The sequence below is a fragment of the Brachycentrus maculatus genome, unplaced genomic scaffold, assembly GCF_059751285.1.
Source record: "Brachycentrus maculatus isolate JH-2025_06_01 unplaced genomic scaffold, ASM5975128v1 h1tg000558l, whole genome shotgun sequence".
Lineage (NCBI taxonomy): Eukaryota > Metazoa > Arthropoda > Insecta > Trichoptera > Brachycentridae > Brachycentrus > Brachycentrus maculatus.
The window spans coordinates 76,099-95,996 of NW_028281301.1; the positions used below are offsets into that span (position 1 = coordinate 76,099).

At 28.6% G+C, this 19,898-nt stretch overlaps 1 protein-coding gene across 1 annotated transcript in view; it reads left to right on the forward strand.

The window, feature by feature from the left end:
• Positions 1 to 19,898, forward strand: part of LOC148301487 (neuroligin-4, Y-linked-like) — a 204,520-nt gene that overhangs the window by 51,469 nt on the left and 133,153 nt on the right. Inside the window, exon 2 of the mRNA XM_088273173.1 lies at positions 836 to 893. The gene's annotated coding sequence lies outside the window, so the exon portion shown is untranslated. The remainder of the gene's footprint in view (positions 1 to 835; positions 894 to 19,898) is intronic.

Here is a 19,898-nt window from a genome sequence, read left to right on the forward strand (position 1 = left end):
CCAAGTAATTTTACTTTTAAATTTGAGTGCTGTAATATTAATTGATTTATATATTTAATCGAAAACATAAAATCATGTTATTTTTAATCAATATGATATAGGATATGAAAAACAATATATTTTTTCAACATAACGTGATAATATCTTATTTGATTCATTAACGGATGTTTCTGACACGTGTCTTATGAAGGTCATATAAAAATCCAATTACAAAAATAATCCACATTGTTAAAGAGCGAACAAATCTGTATTTTCATATGCTAGGTTTCCTTCACTCGGAGTAATTAAAGGCAACATTTGGTTGATATTTAAGCAAAGGGAAAGAAGTAAATAGATGTAGGCTTAAGTATTTACAAGGCATAAGTATTATTGGCTTTATTTATCCCTTATGATTGACAACTACATTTCTCCAATGTTTATATTTTATTTTATTTTAATTAAAAAAAGATAAATATTTGCGTTTTTATTATTTATAAAAATAATTCAAATTTACACTATTTCTGTGAGCCTAGATGGCTAATTGTTAAAAATAGGTATCAAATCGTGGTAGAGTGGGTTCGAACCTAATAACTTTGACTCAAGGATCCGCGACACTAACTACGGGACCACAACCCGACACAGTTCGCCATATTAACTGAGATGTAGAGTAATACATTATCTTTTAATTTTTTAAAACTAACAATATAATTTTTCATTGAATTTACTTTGTACTGCTCGTTTTTTTTATTTTGTTTATGTTTACTAAAATATATACATTAAGAAAAAAATTGGTGAGTGTTAAAAAACACGTATCCATATTTGATATTTAATCATTACAATTCCTGTTTTCTTTCAGATTTTACCATAATATATTGGATAGAAGATATATTGGAAACATCAGGGAAATAAGTTCGGTAAGTTGAGAATATGTCTTATAAATAAAATATGTAATAAATACAATATCATAAAATGATTTCTAGTAAAAACACATGGTAAAAATATCGTTATAAATATTCCGAAAAAGTAAAACAACGTACTTTTATCATTACGATTTAAGTTTAAAAAAAGTACGTTTTTTTACTAATTTTTGTAAGACCATTTATTTTCAACGCATTATGAAATTGCCGAAATATTCCCCAAAACCATTGAAATATTACCAATAATTTCAAGTATTCATTGTTTTAAATTTTTTGAATATTTTTGTTTTCTGATCTTTGAAGTAATGATGACCTGCAATATGGCGGATCTCATTGTAGAACAACATATGTATTACATCTCTATTTACCATACATTCAAAGCAATCAATAATTTTGCTAGGCCAGAATTTGACTTCAGTTCATTCTATTTCCGATTAAAAAAAAACATAATTTACACCAACTGTTCAACTGTAACCAATAATTTACATACATATATGTTTGTTCATATTTTAACACTAATAAAAAATTATATGGTCATGAATGTAAAATATGATACTTTCATGAAACCTTTTTCCTGGTACGAGAACGAGAACACATTTACAGTTATGAATATTTTATGTCAACCAAAAATATTTACTGTATAGTTTAGGTTGAACCATTACAAGAAATCACATATGATAACCTATAAATACTTTGAAGAATAAACACATTAAAAATTATTATAATCGTAAACACATTTATCTGTTTTATGAATTGAAGAAAAAGATAAAGCTCTAACCCCTTGGTAAACGGATCATTTATGTATACATATTTAAAAATAAAGGTTATTTTGTAAATAAAATATGCGTTTTTTCACAAGTTAGTGATTTTCAATAATACTCACAAAATAGTTTTGAGTGTTTTAAACCGATTTAGATATTTTTGACTTAACCCATTTATTATTTAATTTTCTTGACTTTTTAGCCACCATTTTAGGGGCCATCTCTGGGTACTGCGGTTCAAAATTTTTAAATAGTTATCAGTAACGATTTCTTTTAAAGAAGTCCTTGTCTTATTCTTTTTTTTCATTTGATTGACAATATCAAAAGTGACTTTTTTATGTTAGTTAATATAAAATCTTGCGCCTCCGTAGTGTAATGGTCAGCACGCTCGGCTACCGTTCTGGAGGTCCCGGGTTCGATTCCTGGGGGGGGTCAAATAAATTTAAATGATTTTTTCATTCTAATATTTATTCAATATTACCCTGGACTGGTACCTGAAGCGGAGGGCTTATCACCTTTCCTCATGTCTTTACGATCAAGATAACACTGTGTTTATATGATGCAGTGCCCTTTGCACCATTGGGTGCGGATATGGGTTTGAATGAATAATATAAAATCTTATAAGATGCATTTTATTCTTTTGGTACAAAAGAATATTTAGTTTCTGTTGAAATATTTACGAGAAAAATAATATTTTTTGTAGTTTTTTTTTCTTATGATTAATGACTAGAAAAAAATCATATTTCTGAAAAATATTATATTTCACTAAAAATACTGTTAATAAAATAAATAATATAGCTACAAAAAATATGGGAACAAATATCAGGTAAAAAAATATGTTCAGCAAGAACGAAAGAGTTAAAATTTCCAAGAAAAGAAAAACAGCATTCTATTTTCAGTTCATGGTAGATTAAACCCCTTTTTTTGTTATTTTTCCTTCGCTTGCAATTTTCTTCGGAGAGATTCATTTTCTTCATTCTTTTTTAAGTCTTTTTTCCTAAAATATAAGCCTAACTTAATCTGAATACAAACTTCTTAATGCTCTTCTGAGAAAAAGTTCCAGGATTACACGGGATTAAGGAGGCCCATATCTGAGCCATAAAATGGATGCTCCTTTTCCTGGCGATCAAATTTGCATAATCGTTCCGATTAACGTGGTTTATAATCGATAAAATGGGAAGAAGATGGCTGAAAGTGTGATATGCATACTAAAGCTAACCATTTTCAGAAAAAAGAAATAAATTATCAGCCTTAAAAAAAGAGTGCTTATTCATGCAAAGGGATGGAATACCTATAAATATTATACATTTAAAAAAAATTTCAAATATATCTGTCCGAAAAAAACTTTAAAAAATGCTTTAAATTAAATTTTTCGAAGCTTAAATAAATATTTTTAATGTCATTATTTATTTTGGTAGTTAGTTAGTTGTTATATCTTTCCATTTTTTATTAGAATTTTACCGGTAAATATAAATAATTTAAATAAATATTAAAATAAATAATAAAATAAAATAATAAATAAATTTTGTTCGCCTCTGTGGTGCACGCTCAGCTAACGTTCTGGAGGTCCCGGGTTCGATTCCCAGGGGGGGTCAAATAAATATAAGTGATTTTTGCGCTGTAATATTTATTCAATATTACCCTGGACTAGAAGCGGAGGGCTGATCACCTTTCCTTCATGTGTAAACGATCAAGATAACACTGTGTTTATATGAAACAGTGCCCTATGCACCATTGAGGTGCGGATAAGGGCTTTATTATTATTTTTATTAATATAAATAATAGTGGAATATACAAAAAAATATGTTTAAAGCCAGTATATCGTGTAGCTAAAATTTGTTTAATTTATTAACAATATACGTTTATTCTATATTTTGAAAGGATTCAATCGAGAACGTATTACGGATGTCTGTTCCAAGGTCAAAAAGCAAGAAAGCACTTAACCTATAATCCGCTTGTCTTGTTGAATCGAGTATCCATTGTGTCTTTAAACAATATCAAATACCTTGAACACAAAAAAATATTGAAAATAAATTTCCCTTTGTATTTTTCATCTCCAAACATACATACATTTTGTATTTCTGCATCATCTTAAAAGAGAGAAAGTATTTATTCGTGTAATACCATTAAAAAAAACGTACAACCTAGCAGAGGCTAGTTTAAGTCTGGCATCTTATATATTAAATAAAATACCTGTGAAATTGGATGTTTTTCAACTGTTTATTATATTATTTCCTCGTATGTAAAATATTTCGAAAAAATTCTCACTTATTTTCAAATGAAGAAACTTTTGACTTCACAAGTAGTACTGTTACAACACTACATATATATAACTTTTGAAAATTAATGCAATATTGATGTCCTATAATGAGTACGTTAGTGAACGTTGAGCAATATATGAAGTGATCGTTTAAGTCAACCTGTGAAAAGCTTAAGTGCTGGAAACTTAAGATTTCACGAGAATAACAGTGGATGTATTGTCTATTTTGAGACACTTAATGTAAATAACAAATAAGCATTTTGATGTTAAAGCATAGGGTAAAACGCAAGCTTATTTTTTCATCACCAAAAGCATTTAATTAATACAAAGGATTGCCATTTTACGGTTGGAACTTGCGCTATGTTTATTTAACTAAATGGTGCGACGAGCATTTCAAAGATTGTATCGAATAACGGATGTTTATTGACTACTATCTGGAAGTTTAAGTGACCTTATTTTGTAAGGGCAGAGTCGAGTAAGGGATGGGGCTTTATCTGTTCGGTTGGCTGCTAGTACCGAGGGTAGAAATGGAGGCTTTACAAAAGGGCAAAGGGGTAAGTTTTGAATGAAAGTCTTTAACTACGAGTACCTTCGGAATAACTGTTGTCAAGGCACCCTTGGTCGCACACATAATATATTCCGAGATGGATCTGGTGGGTTTCGAAACAAGGTGGATCGAAAGTAAGCACGAATATAATATTTTCAAATATTTAACATAAAATCACCTAGTTTTGAAATCTTACATCACTGTGAAAATTAGTATGATAGCTGATATATGTGTTTAACCTATGCCAATTTAAATATCTTAAATGAAGACCATAAAAATAAATAAATTAAAATAATAAAACCGTTATCCTCACCCAATGGTGTATAGGGCACTGCGTCATATAACGCAGTGTTATCTTGATCGTTTACACATGAAGGAAAAGTGATCAGCCCTCCGCTTCAGGTACCAGGCCAGGGTAATATTGAATAAATATTACAGTGAAAAAAAAAAGTTTTTTTATTTGACCCCCCCTGGGGATCGAACCCGGGACCTTCAGAACGGTAGCCGAGCGTACTAACCATTACACTACGGAGGCAGACAAAGTTTTAATTTTTTTTTTCAATTTCTCTGAACGTTTTGATGCATTTTCACTTCTTTTTTAATCTTCTCCCTCCTTTTTTTAGGGAATCTCCTAAAACTTTTCCGTTCCTTCAGGAATAAAAAGTAAAAAAAAAACTTGACACCGAGTGATTGATATTTCTTAAGTGGTCTATCTTGGTGTAGAGTCGCGTCGTTAGACGAAAACGATAATTCAATCAAGTAAGTGAGTGACAGTACGTCCATATATGTACTTTTTTTAACCCTTATGACCTAGATGTTCCGAGTTTGATTCTCAAGAAAAGTTAAAGTTAAAATTGGATTTTCCACTTCGATATTTAAAAATATAAACCTTGGGCTCGTACTGATCATATCATGAGAAAATTGATCAAATTAGCACTATATAGATTCGATCCTGGACCATATCTTTCATTGAGAGTGAATAAAGGTCAATTATATGATTCCGTTTATTTTTATTTATCCCAAAACTATTGTTTCGGTTAAAATAATGCAATGAATTAGTTTACAACATTTTGAGTGTGTCTAAATTCTTGTTCACAAAATCTGGATTATCTCCAATTATTTTCATTCTATTTTTTGACATCTCATCTAAGATGAAGAAGAATATGGAAGTCTGGGCATTAACGGGGCTGACGAGGGTGAATGTTACACGTGTGTAAAGTGATCACTTAAACCAGCCTATGACGGTCGTCAGCCCCGTAATGCCCAGACTTCCATATTCTTCTTCATCAAAGAATGAGATGTCAAAAAATACTATGAATTAGTATCCAATATTTTTTCAACATTGAGGCATATTTGTAAATAAGGCATAATATATAAATAATATAAAAATTATCAGTAATCAGTACAGATTGTTTCCATAATGTACTGGTTAGCGCGTGTGTCTACCATATTAGAGGTCTTGGATTTGATTAACAGGGGGTTAAAATAAATATTAGAGACTTTTCACATATATGTATATATACTTTTTATTACCCTACACTGGGTTTATATAAACCTGGGGCGCAGGATTGATCACCTTGCCTTCACAAAATCAACGTTCAAGATACAATTTTGTCAATGCGATGCAGTGCCCTATGAACCATTAGGTATGGATGAGGTTGAGAAGAAGAAGAGTTGTAATTTGCGATAAAAAATACGACGAAAAAATGTCGTAGAAAATATTGAACACCGGGTAGTAAAAAATGTACATTAGGTCCATATATTGCCTGAGGTGGTAGGAAAATTCATGTATTTGAAAATACAAAAGAATATCCTGAAGGTCCTTAAGTGAAAATAAAAGCACACTCCGATTTACGATCGTATTTTGATGGTGTCTTTATTTATTTATTTTGATTGTCCCTGATAGTGGTTCCCATCGCGAATCTCAATTTCTCATTAGATCTTACAATAAATCAATTCATCCATCTTAGAGCTAAACATTATTTCTTGGTTCAAAAACAAAAATACAGTTTCCTTGCGGTCCACCATACTTAAGCATTCTTGCCCAGAAATATATTACGGTTGAAAATTATAACAAATGACCATATCACAGACCGTGTACGTACAATGATTTAAATATTTTCGTCTTCATGACTAATTGATCCATTTTGAAATAGTAATTAAAATCTTATAGTGTTATTATTTTTTGTAAGTGGTATCGATAAATTTAAAATATCAGCAGTTTTGAAGCCTCTGAAAGTTTCCGGTCAAATAAAAGAAAATTGAATGAAGCAATGTATTTTTGCTTTAATATATTTTTCACCAGTCTGATGATGTCGGTAACGACGAAACCCGGTCGCTGGTCAAATAAAAAAGTGGAAAAGCTAAAAATATTGGTTTTAATCTAATAATAAATTAAAAATGCAATTCCATCACGAAGTGTCAGTGGATAATATAAATCTATTTTTTATACTGTTATTTTAAAGAAAAATGGTAAAAAAACTTTCGATTGTGTTATTTTGTAACATTGATTGATTTGTATTTTAGCATTTCCTATGAAAATAAAAATCTAAAGAAATATTACTTTAGTAAAAAAAAGGGTTCCAAATGTATTGCAATGTTAAATTAATTATAAAAGTTGTGTTGTAATCATTCAGAAATAAAGAGTCATAAGCAGAATTGTGATTATTTAAAACCTTCAAACTAGTCCATGAAACGTGAGAAATGATTTAACGTTATTAATTTTAATAAACTATTTATGAAGCTTGTTCCTCTTCAAAATGTCCTCTATGAAATATTGTTTGAATGGTTTTCATGCTGCAATAATAATTAATTAAAATTAACTTGTCAGAAAGCTTAAGAAAGGTCTCCTAGATTGGCTAAAATACGGTCTCTGATGTCCTCATGGAAACAAGGGTATTCTATTAGTTAGTAATTTGAGCTTTCCTTACCTCGGCTGAAACTTAGGGATGAACAGTAAACAGTGTCAAACTCTTAGAAGAAATTAATAACAGCCTAATGAAATAATATTTTACTAGTTCAATTATTACGTATTGTTATTGTGAAAATGCTTTTGGCTCATTTAATGGCTTTTTTATAATTTTGGTCGTTTATCATAATTAATTTTTAAGTATCTAAGGTCAGTTTTTTTAATGAAAATAACTATTTGTCAATTAAGTAAAATTAAAATAAAACATATTTCTGTTACCCCTTATTAATTATTTTTTCTTAAACAAAGATTTAAAATATTATGCAGATGTATACCTACTCATACTCAGAAATCAAATCAGTATTTCACCTTTAATTATTAGTCAAAATAAAAAAAAGTTATGGTTAATATTTATTCACGTATTATTGTCTCATTTAGTTAAAACAATAATTTAATATACCATAATTAATCAAGTAAATTGCCATCGCTTAATATCTCATGATATTGAAAAAGAAACCTTATTATACGAATCTAAATTTCCAATGTTTTGAATGTTGAAAGCATTAACTTTGTGGATCATATTGAATTAACGAGAAATATTCATACGAAAACAAAGACTTTTTGTTTTTTAAAATAATACAATATTTCCAATTTCTACAAAAAGTTGAATTTGGAAATAACTCTCTTTTACTTGCTTAATTTTCATTTTGCTCTTGACGTGAAGAAGAAATCGTGTAAATATACTTTCTCTCATCCAATATTAGCTTAAAATATATCGTTTTACTTGCTAAAAATTTAAACGGAAGATACTTTTGCTAAAATAAAATAAAAAATGCGACAAAGGAATTGAAAATTGATATTGAAGACGAGTGATATAACAGGGCTCCATTTTTTATTAATATTTTTTTGTATCGTTACAAAAATATCGTTTATAAAAATATCGTTATCGTTTGGGAGATAATGGAGGGGAGGAGAAAATACTTTGTGTCTGGTTGACTTAAGCCAAGCTTAAATTTGATTGAAAGAATTAAGGTACAGAGTTAAGTGAAATACATTTTTAAACACAGATATTAATCCCAGAAGATTTCCCGTGACGCCGTTTGCCTACTAAAGTTTTTTTCAAAGAATCTTTGAAAAAAAGAGTTTATGTAGCAAGTCAACCTGTTCTAATAGTAACTAAAGGAGAGAAAAAACTCGACGAAAACTTACGAATATATCCCCATGGAAAAAATAATCATTTGGGGATAAGTTTTCTGGAATTTTGTGCGCAAGAAAAGCGGAAGACGAACTGATTCGTTAGAAAAAGCCAGTTACAATAACCCCCTATTTTAAGAACCATCTTTTTTCAATCAGTCGCGTTTCATTTATTCTTCTCGTTTTCTTTTATTTTTTTTATGAAAGAGGAAAAAAAAAATCTTTTTCATCACTTTATGTGAAGAAAATAATTGTGTCGCTATTTTTAAAGTTCAAAAGACAATGTGTTATTTTATAAAAGGACGTATTGTATCTGCAGTACGTAAAAAAATATACTTACTAACTATTCATCATGCCGTTTCTATAAAGGTAGGCAGAGAAAATATAACGCCACAGCACTCTGTCTAAACGATTTCACATTTACGCATCTCTTTATACATAACCGCCGATTATTTTGAGTCCTGACATAACCACTTTCAAGTATTTGAATAATTATATAAACCAAAATTTACCTTGATCTTCTTCTGCTAATATTAACAAATGTATTTGCCTCATAAATTTGTTTAATTGTAACCGTTAACTTTAATAGTCAACGTTTGATATTAAGGTGGATACTCTCTTAGTGAGTGGTTTTAAATAAAACGAAATTCTTTATTTTGTATATAAAAAGCATTTTTGAACTTTGTGGTATGGTAATATAGCACTCTCTTTATCAAAATTAAAGAAGTATAACATAATGTGAACGATGACTTGTTCAATTTTGTTCAAAGTTGATAAAGAGAGTGTTAAAATCAAAATTCTTTAAAACCAGTTGATATGTATTTAAACTGTAATCTGTACTTTTATCTAAATTCAGTCTGATGGCTGTCCTTGTTCAATGTATGTATTAGGGAATATATTTTTTTTATCACAGCCTTGCATTCTTAGTATTATTTACCATTTAAACATCTATCATACATCGTTTAAATAATAATAATATAATAATAAAACCCCTATCCGCACCCCAATGGTGCATAGGGCACTGCTTCATATAAACGCAGTGTAATCTTGATTGTTTTACACATGAAGGAAAGGTGATCAGCCCTCCGCTTCAGGTACCAGTCCAGGGTAATATTGAATAAATATGACAGTGAAAAAATCACTTATATTTATTTTACCCCCCTTGGGAATCGAACCCGGGACATCCAGAACGGTAGCCGAGCGTGTTGACCATTACACTACGGAGGTGGACATTTTATCAAAATGATAGTAAATATAATTTCATTTTGATAAAACCGAGTGTTTTTGACGAGAGTTGATTAAAAAAGTGACAATATATTCCCATTATTATTACAAAATTCCCACAAAATGAATGGAATAAATCAGAATAATGTGTCTTCCAAGTATTTCGTAAAAAATCTGGTTAAAAGAAATAAGGTTCTTTGAATAATAAGTAGGATTTATTTCGCTTTGTGTTTGGATTTATTAAGAATATTAAAAGAAGCATCTTCCTCTGCCTTGTTTATTTGCACGCTCTGGAATCGAGATTTCTTATTAACATTTTGTTTTTTTCGAGTCAGGAGAAAAACATTTCGTTACCATTATCTTGTATTGAACGTCCAAACATTCCTGATGTTTTAATAATGTTTTGTGTCTTATTATTCCGGTGTGTTTTGATTTATTTGTAAAAATGTCAGGGAAAGTCTTTAAAAATACTTCTTCAAACCTGTAATATGATAAATATTACAAAATGAGTAGGTATTTTCCGCCTTCGTAGCGTAATGGTCAGCACGCTCGGCTATCGTTTTGGAGGTAAGGATAGATTTTAGAGAAGAGCGGGGAGGGGGTAAAAGTAAATTTTGGTGATTTCACACTTTCATAATAAAACCCTTATCCGCACCCCAATGATGCATAGGGCACTGCGTCATATAAACGCAGTGTTATCTTGATCGTTTACACATGAAGGAAAGGTGATCAGCCGTCCGCTTCAGGTACCAGTCCAGGGTAATAATATTGAATAAATATTACAGTGAAAAAATCACTTATATTTATTTTACCCCCCTTGGGAATCGAACCCGGGACCTCCAGAACGGTAGCCAAGCGTGTTGACCATTACACTACGGAGGCGGACACTTAAATATTTATTTTATACTACCCTGGACTAGTTCTGAAGCGTAGGAATGTTTGACTTCATGTAAGTAACGGTCAAGATAATACTGCGTCAATACGATGCATTGCCATTTGCATCATTAGGTGCAGATAAGGGTCAGAAGAAGATGCTATTGAGAAGTTTTTTTTTTACGGTAAAACCTTTAACTTAATAAATTTTATAAACTAATGAAACGTATCAAATGTCTTATATAAAGCTACATACATAATATTTCCAATAAGTAAATAAAAAAACTTTTTAAAGATAGTTTTGTACAGTTAAAATACGAAATTTCAGATAAATATGCGCCAAAACTATGTTTAATAGATGTTCGAGTGGTGAAATAAAGATAAATGCAAGGCTCAGATAAGCATTAAAAAAAAATTAATTAAATAAAACATCTTGTTTGAAAGAAAGTATGAAATAAAGGCATACATGTTGAACAGATGTAAGGTAAGACTTATATGTTTATAATGTACGATACTTTTATGATTAATATTTTTTATTCATTTGTTTAAAAAAATTCAATCATATAAACATTTTTTTAATCACGAAGCATAACAACTGTCGATACAACAATCACCATACATCAAAACAATTTTTATACAAAATATGAAATAAATCTAAACAAAAATGTGTACTTCGATTTCAATTAATACGGGGGCGTTATGAAAGAGTCGTAATTTTAGGGTAACTTGATTTATTGTCATATAAGTTACTTTTAAAATATGGGAAAAGTGATTTTGAAGGAAAATGTAAGTAATAATAATAAAAAATTTAATTTGTATTTTATTAATGGAAAAGTAGGTACTTCGTTTATTTTTACTTCCGGATTTATGAAAAAAATGCATATTAAATCACAAAATTGATTTTATAACTTTGCATTTTTTTCTAAAGTCCTAATATTTCACATATTTTTTGAAGGTTATTTTTACATGTTTTCCTACAAATTTAAAGACAAAAACATGAATCACTTAAAATACAAAAAAAACAGTTTTAATGTTAAAAAAGCAGGTTCAACATTATATTTAGGGGTAGATTTTAATCTAGAGAAAAAACCGGCAGTACGCAAAATTCTTTACTAGTCACGAAACGTTTTGATTTTGGTAACGTGTAATTATATCTAGATATATTAAGTTGGTAAATAGAGCAAGTACAGCTTAATGGATAAAACTTAACCAATAATCCATTAAAATGTACTTAGCCTGTCTAATAAGTTTCATGATCTTGACGTCATTATTTATACTTAAATTTAAGACACTATCCACGTACTTTTACAACAACCATTAAGAATATAAAAATAAACGTATATGATAGCTTAATTTAAATATTTATGTGGAAATGAATAATAACTCAAGAGTAGTGATCAAATCTCTATATGTTCCTGAAAGTTGAACATTAGTTAATAAAACAATTTCAGTGTGTCCAAATACTTGTTCACTAATCTAGATTATCTCTAATTAGGAGTTATTTTTTACATCCCAGCATAGAAGAAGAAGAAACCATATGGAAGTCTAGGCATTGATATGGTTTAGACCGTTATAGTGATTACTTTACACACGTGTAATATTTACCAATTCCACCCATGATTGATTAACACACTACTCAAATTCACTAGAAAAGCCACTAAAGACATTTATGACGGGATGAAAAAAGCATTTATTAAGCAGAAACACTACCATCCATACTCATATACAAATAAAAGAGTTTCTGCCAAATAAAAGCTTTCTTCATCCCACCATAGATGGCTATTGTGAACACGCGCATACTGTGCTACGAGTTTGATCAATATATCTAGAAGTCTCAAGAATTTGAATAGTGTGGTTGTCAGTTAGTGGAAGAATTGGTGAATATTACACGTGTGTAAAGTGATCACTTAAACCAGCCTATCACATTTGTAAGCCTTGTCAATGTTCAGACTCCCATATTATCCTTCATCCATGTTGAGATGTCAAAAATAATTGATTAATAAACTATTAACGTGACAAATGTATCGAATAAGCAATCTGTAAACACATCCAATTAACCTTATATTGCCATGCTACCTCGAAATCTTTGTTACGCTGCTTTTATGCCACTTATTGGCTCCCAAATTGCGTCCGTTGAGGGGTATATTGTTATACTTCAGGACTATTTATACGATAACTAGGGCCTCCTTAAGGGCATAAAGCTCGTAGAATATTGGATTCGTCACAGGATAGTAGCTAATATACCTTTATTGTCATCTAATCAATGATGATAGGGACAAGGTAATCGCATGGTTAAATATTGAACTCGGAAACATTACAAAAATACATAAAACCGGGATTTTCAAGGTGTCTGTTAGATTAAAAATTACATTTTGATAAAATGTCAGTATTTAAACACTCATCAAAACTTTTATTTACAGCATTTTGAGTGTGTCCAAATAAGTATACACAAATCTGGATTATCTTTAATTCTAAGAGTAATTTTTCATTTTTTTTTACATCTCAGTATAGATGAAGAAGAATATGGCCCCGTAAATGCCCATACGTCCATATTCTCATTCTTTTATGTTGAAATGTCAAAAAATAACATGAATATTTATATTTATCGGCTTTAAGACGTAATCATCTCATCGTCAGGACAATCAATACTCATGTTCTCAATAAAACATACAAACCGAAACAATAGCATATTTCACACACTTCAGAAACAATGGATATTGTCTTTATATAACCAAATAAAAGCTTGAAAATGAATGGATAGCAATTATGGAAATTGAATTTATTTATTGAAAATCCTCATTTAACTATAATATTTTATATAAAGTGCATCTTAAGTAATGTACGATATTTATTTTTAAATAACTTTTTTATTCTAATAAAAATAAACACTACTTAAAAAAAATGTCTTCAAAAATGTGTTTGTTTTTTTTCATTAATTATTCGGCAATCATTTTGTAGTCAAATCCTTATTTTTTACTTTTTACTATTATTTTTTTTAGTAAATCCATTTTTAATTTAAATCTTATATGACACGTCATTCGAATCATTTCCCATCATACTGTGTTGAATTATTATGTTAAATGCATCAAAACACGTTCGCAAAAGATTTTTGGAGAAAGTGATATTCACCAATTATAAATTGAAAAAAAGTTTTTTAGATTCAAGATTACTGAAAATCAATAGTTAAATTAAATAATAAAGGTATTTAATATCAAATGTGAACGAATCACAACGCCAAATAATGGTTAAGCTTGAATTTTCAAAATCAAAACTAATTTTTCAGTTAATATCCTGGTGAAATTCAGATACGAAAGCATTAAAACTAGGTATTGAATATTCAATTTCCAAATTGAGTAAATTTTGATTTAGAAATAGGGTTAGCAACTTTAGAAATTGACGGACTCTAATGAACTAAATCAATGTTTGCTGTTACATCTGCCTTAGTAAGCGTTGTAGTATTAATTAGAGCTAATCAAATCAATATGAACTATTACAATGTAATCAATCTTCCTTTAATATCTATAGACATGCCAGAAATGTTGAAATAATTATCTCAAAATTTACTATTCAAGCACTTGTAGGTACTGAAGATTCACATCAGACTAAGGTTTAACTGGTTTATCTCACTATTAACACTAATAAAAGAGAAATTTTCTTGTTTTTTGTCTGTTATAGAAAGTACCAAATATTAAAAAAAAAATCTTCGTAAAATATATATTCAATAATAACCCTATGTACTTCGAATTAAATGTACAACGATGATTTTTGTGCCCACTGAATTTTTATTCATAAATGTTTTGAATATAATTATTTAACACTTGTACAAAACCATTTTTGGACACACGACTAGTTAAAAAATCAATTTTCTCATCGGCAGGCAAAAATAAAAAAAAATAAACTCAAAATTATGTTGTATTTTTTTTTGTGAGTAATATTAGATAAAGTGTGATGAGGTTAAAGGAGAAAAGAGTAAAACTACAAGAGAAATTATTCTTTCAAATAATAAAAAAAAACACGATTTTCGATTCCAGCGTATTTATCTATTTAAAGATACCTGCTTTACCTTGGGTAAGCATAATGTGTCAAATAAAAAACAATTACTCATAAAAATAATTAATAAGTGGTCTAAAACAAGCTATTTTACAAGGTTAACGTGAAATCGATAAGTAAATAATGCTCCACCTTCTCATTTACTATCCAGAAATAACAAAGAATATTAAAAACTTTAGAAAATAAAACGAAATCTTTGTTTTTAACCATTTCTATTTTTGGTACTTTTAACCAGGTGGTTTTGACAAGCATTTTGTTATCTTCATAGATGGATTATCCGTTCATAAAAATGATAAGGTGATTATCAAAACCGGCTAGGAAAAAGTACCAAAAATAAAAGTGGTTAAAACAATGTTTCAGTTTTATTTTATAAAGTATTAAAAAATGTGCCACAAAGTACTTTAATTGAGTACTTTAATAAAAAATTGAGCTCCGATCACCGCTTTGCTCGGAAGAGTGTCTTTTAGAGTATGTATGAATCGCCTAATTGCATTGCAGAAATTGAGATATGAAAATATTATTTTGGACCGTTTCGTATAATACAATTTATTTTACTTAATTTTTTTAACCCATATCATTTGTCACTCTGTGGTCCAGACCGCCCGAGCACGGCTAGCAACTCACGTGAACGCCAGAGTAAGAAACGTGGCATATTTTAAGATTGTTTGCCGAACTCTATGACACAGGACTCATTTATCTTGTTCACCTTTGGGTGAGATAAAAATTATCATTATTTATCCGTCCGTATTCGATTTATAATATTTTTTAGCGTATGAAGGGTTGACGTATATAAAAACAGCGTGAAACCCCCCTTTTTACATATTACGTATTATTTAAACGGCTTCGGCTGAAAACCCTTTCATATAAAACATGAATTATGAACAAACAAATACGAAATAAAGCAAACAGATATTTGGGTTGCCCAAATATCGAATATTTTGGGAATATATGAATAAATAATTGATTACAAAATAACGTTCCTAGAACGTCAATAGACGGAAAACCGTTTCATTACATCTGACTTGTTGATTATTTAATCTAATTTTATAACCCCTAGTTATACATACAAAAAAACTTATTTGATGACGTTTATTATTATTAGTATTATTATTAAGTTTAATAAAAATTCAGTTTACAGTTATCGACTCAATAAACATATACATATATTCATTTTATCAATAAAATATGTATAAATCGTATTTTAGTTTTTTACTGACAGATGTCAGTAAACAACTAATATTGATGATTATCAAGATTGATGATCATCAAACAAATTATATAATTAAATCTTGTATAAAATGCAGATCTATCAAGGAATGTAAGTGAATAACATAATGAAAAACTAAGTAATGTAAATAAAAATGAATGGTTGATTTTGCACTTTATTTAAAATAATTGATCGTAAGTTTTGCTAATCAATTATTAATAAAATATAAAAAACTAATAAAATAATTAATCAGATGTTCGTAAGAAATTATTAGGTTTGTATTTTTTCAAAAGTTACATTTATAATTATACTGGAAAAAAGTATTATTTGATCTTTTGAAAAAATACTATTCTCACATTTTCAATTCCAATTTTGATAAAAGCAGAATCTCATTTTTTTACTCTCTACTTTCCAGATTATATTTTAACATCTTCAGCGCTTTTGACTGAAAAATACGCAATTTCTGGAAAGGACAGGCACTTCTTGAAATGAAATAATTGATCGCGGATTAATTCAAATGTCAAAGAACTCAGAAAATCGTCAGAACCATTAAATTTATTCTGTAAATGCCTTCAAAATAAACATTCCACCGAGAGTTGCTTTCAAGAGTCAAAATTAGCATAGAAGACGTATTGTTGTGCGTTTTGAAGAGTAAGTTAGATTTGTATTAAGTTCGTAATTAGAAAATTATAAAATAACTTCAGAATTTCCGGTATTTTAAGATAACAATTTTCGTTTATCTTAAAAGCATGGCCTTCACAGTTAAGCAGGGGTTCCCAACTACAAAAGTACTCTAGAGCATTCGAAAATATCAGTAGGGTGGCGAGCGCCACCTTTTTTTTAATCGACTTATTTTTAAGTATTGTCAGCAAAGAAACAACTCATACATATAATATCGCAAACAAACGAACAAATTTAATAAACCTAGGCACTCAAAAAATTCAAACTAACAAAAAAATAATAACAATTCACACTTTGAATTAATATTTGTAATTTTTTTGTTTCTGTCAAATAGCGGCGGGCACATACGAATGGTGCCCGCGGGCACAGGGCTGAGAATCTCTGCTGTAAAGTATATAAAATTAATTTGAAAGACAAACCTGAATAGAAAATGGGTAATTTAAACCTAAACATTTTAAATGACAGTTCCTCATTCGCCGAAAAAGTAAACTAAGGAGACGCAGAAAATATGATTAAAATTTAATTCACACAGTCAATTAAATTTTGACAAAATTTAAAAATATTTATTTAATTGTATTTTTTTAAATGTATTACTTGTCTTAGAAACATAACATTTGCTTGACTTAAAACGAAATATTTTCTAGTAAGATGTAATAAAAATAAGGATTTAAGTTCCTTAATTTAATTTAACCTATTCGTTCTATAAACTGAAACCATCATCACACTTTTCCTAGATTTTTATCGATTAAGTTTATCTTAACCTTAAATTCGTTCTTCTTTTTCCATTAAAACATCTATAATATATCTTGTCACCCCATTTTGACTACATTCAGTCTACTTCCATCGTTGTTTTGCCAACTTCATACTTCACTTGCACATATTAAATTCGGTACTTTGACCCCATTTTGTAATGAAAATTAAGTGTTTAAAATATTTTGAGTGTTTCCAAATACTTCTATACAAATCTGGATCACAAATATCTAATAAGAGTTATTTGATATAATTTTTTAACTCAACAAAATTGAAGAAGTATATGGAATTTATGTACTAATTTTTATATTATTTTTTTTTTTTTTTTATTATTTTTTGACATCTCATCAAAGATGAAGAAGAATATGGAAGTCTGGGCATTTACCGGGCTTACGACCGTCATAGGCTGGTTTGAGTGATCACTTTACACACGTGTAACATTCACCAATTCTACCCATTATTGACAACCACACTACTCAAATTCTTGGAAGTTCTATATAAATGAACCAATTTAGAAACCTTGTTTATGAATCACTAAAACTTCACTAGAGACATCTATTGGTGAGATGTAAAGAAGCTTTTTATTAAGCAGAAACTCTTATATTAGTATGTGAGATCCGAATCCCGGATTATAATCACACACATGAGAAACGCCAGAAAATACCATTTTCATTTTTATTATTAAGCTTATAATTTGACCAGATAATTTATTTACAACATTTTGAGTGTGTCCAAATACTTGTTCACAAAATCTGGATTATAATCCAGATTTTGTGAACAAGTATTTGGACACACTCAAAATGTTGTACTAATTTTTAAATCAAACACAGATTTATTGAGTCTACTCAGTTGTATTTTATTTACAAAAACACATAAAGAAATAATATAGTGACAATTGTTTCACCTTGTTATGAAATTTTTAAACGAATGTCAGTCGTTTGTCACGTTTGAAACATTTGTCACGATATTAATTTTTTATGTGTTTTTGTTAATAAAATGCAACTTAGTAGACTCTAAAAATCGGTGTTTGATTTAGAAATTAGAACATAAATTAAAATGAAGTTCTACAAATTAAACGCCAAATCAATAATAAGTATATGGAATTCTTAGCATTTACAGAGCTTACGACTGTCACAGGCTGGTTTAAGTGATCACTTAAACTACCCTATGACGAGTCGAACAATATTGTTCTTCATCTATATTGAGATGTCAAAAAAAAAGAATATAAGTATACGTGTGTGTGTGTGTGTGTGTGTGTGTGTGTGTGTGTGTGTGTGTGTGTGTGTGTGTGTGTGTGTGTGTGTGTGTGTGTGTGTGTGTGTGTGTGTGTGTGTGTGTGTGTGTGTGTGTGTGTGTGTGTGTGAGTGAGTGTGTGTGTGCGTGTGTGTGTGTGTGTGTTTTATTGTATAATATTTTAATATAATGCTTTCCTAAGTACCTACCTCATATTATTCTATGACTTTTCAATGGCGGATCTGGGCTATTGGATTCCTGAATCTCATTTTCTTTGGGGAGACACTTCTTTTGTCCGATGAATTGATGTTTTCGTGACGAAAATGTAATCCAACAATAGGAAAAAAATGAAAGGAACACGCTTACATACCAAAATTTCTTTAAAAATTCAATCTGGCTGTGAATATTTTTACCAAATCTGGTGTGTTTAACGATGTTGAGATAAAAAAAAAATATTTATAAATCGATGACAAGAAATTAACCTGTAATTTACGTTGGTTATGAATATTGAGTTCAATATACAAATAAAACATTTGTTAAGGACCACTTTTGAGTTTATTTATGTAAACACGACTAGTTTCTAGATTCACGGGTTCTCATCAACAGGTGAAAATACAATATAACAAGCGACACATAATCTCGGTACAAAAAAGTGAGGTAATGAATAGGAAATATGAAGCAAAGGTGAGGAATGTATTTCTTTTACAACTGTTTTATAGGATTTTTAATTTAAAAGGATTTAAATACCAAGTATTTTAGACAATTGTTTTATTTTAATACAAATTGTGAAAATCATTTTATTTTATAAACATATTGTATATATATATATATATATGTATGTATATATATATATATATATATAAATATATATATATATATATATATATATATATATATATGTTTATATATATATATATATATATATATATATATATATATATATATATATATATATATATATATATATATATATATGTATATATATATATATATATAAATATATATATATATATATATATATATATATATATATATATATATATATATATATATATATATATATATTTATATATATATATATATTTTTTTTTTTATATATTTATATATATATATATATATTTATATATATAAATATATATTTATATATATATATATATATATATATATATATATATATATATATATATATATATATATATATATATATATATATATATATATATATATATATATATATATATATATATATATATATATATATATATATATATATATGTATATATATATATAAATATATATATATATATATATATA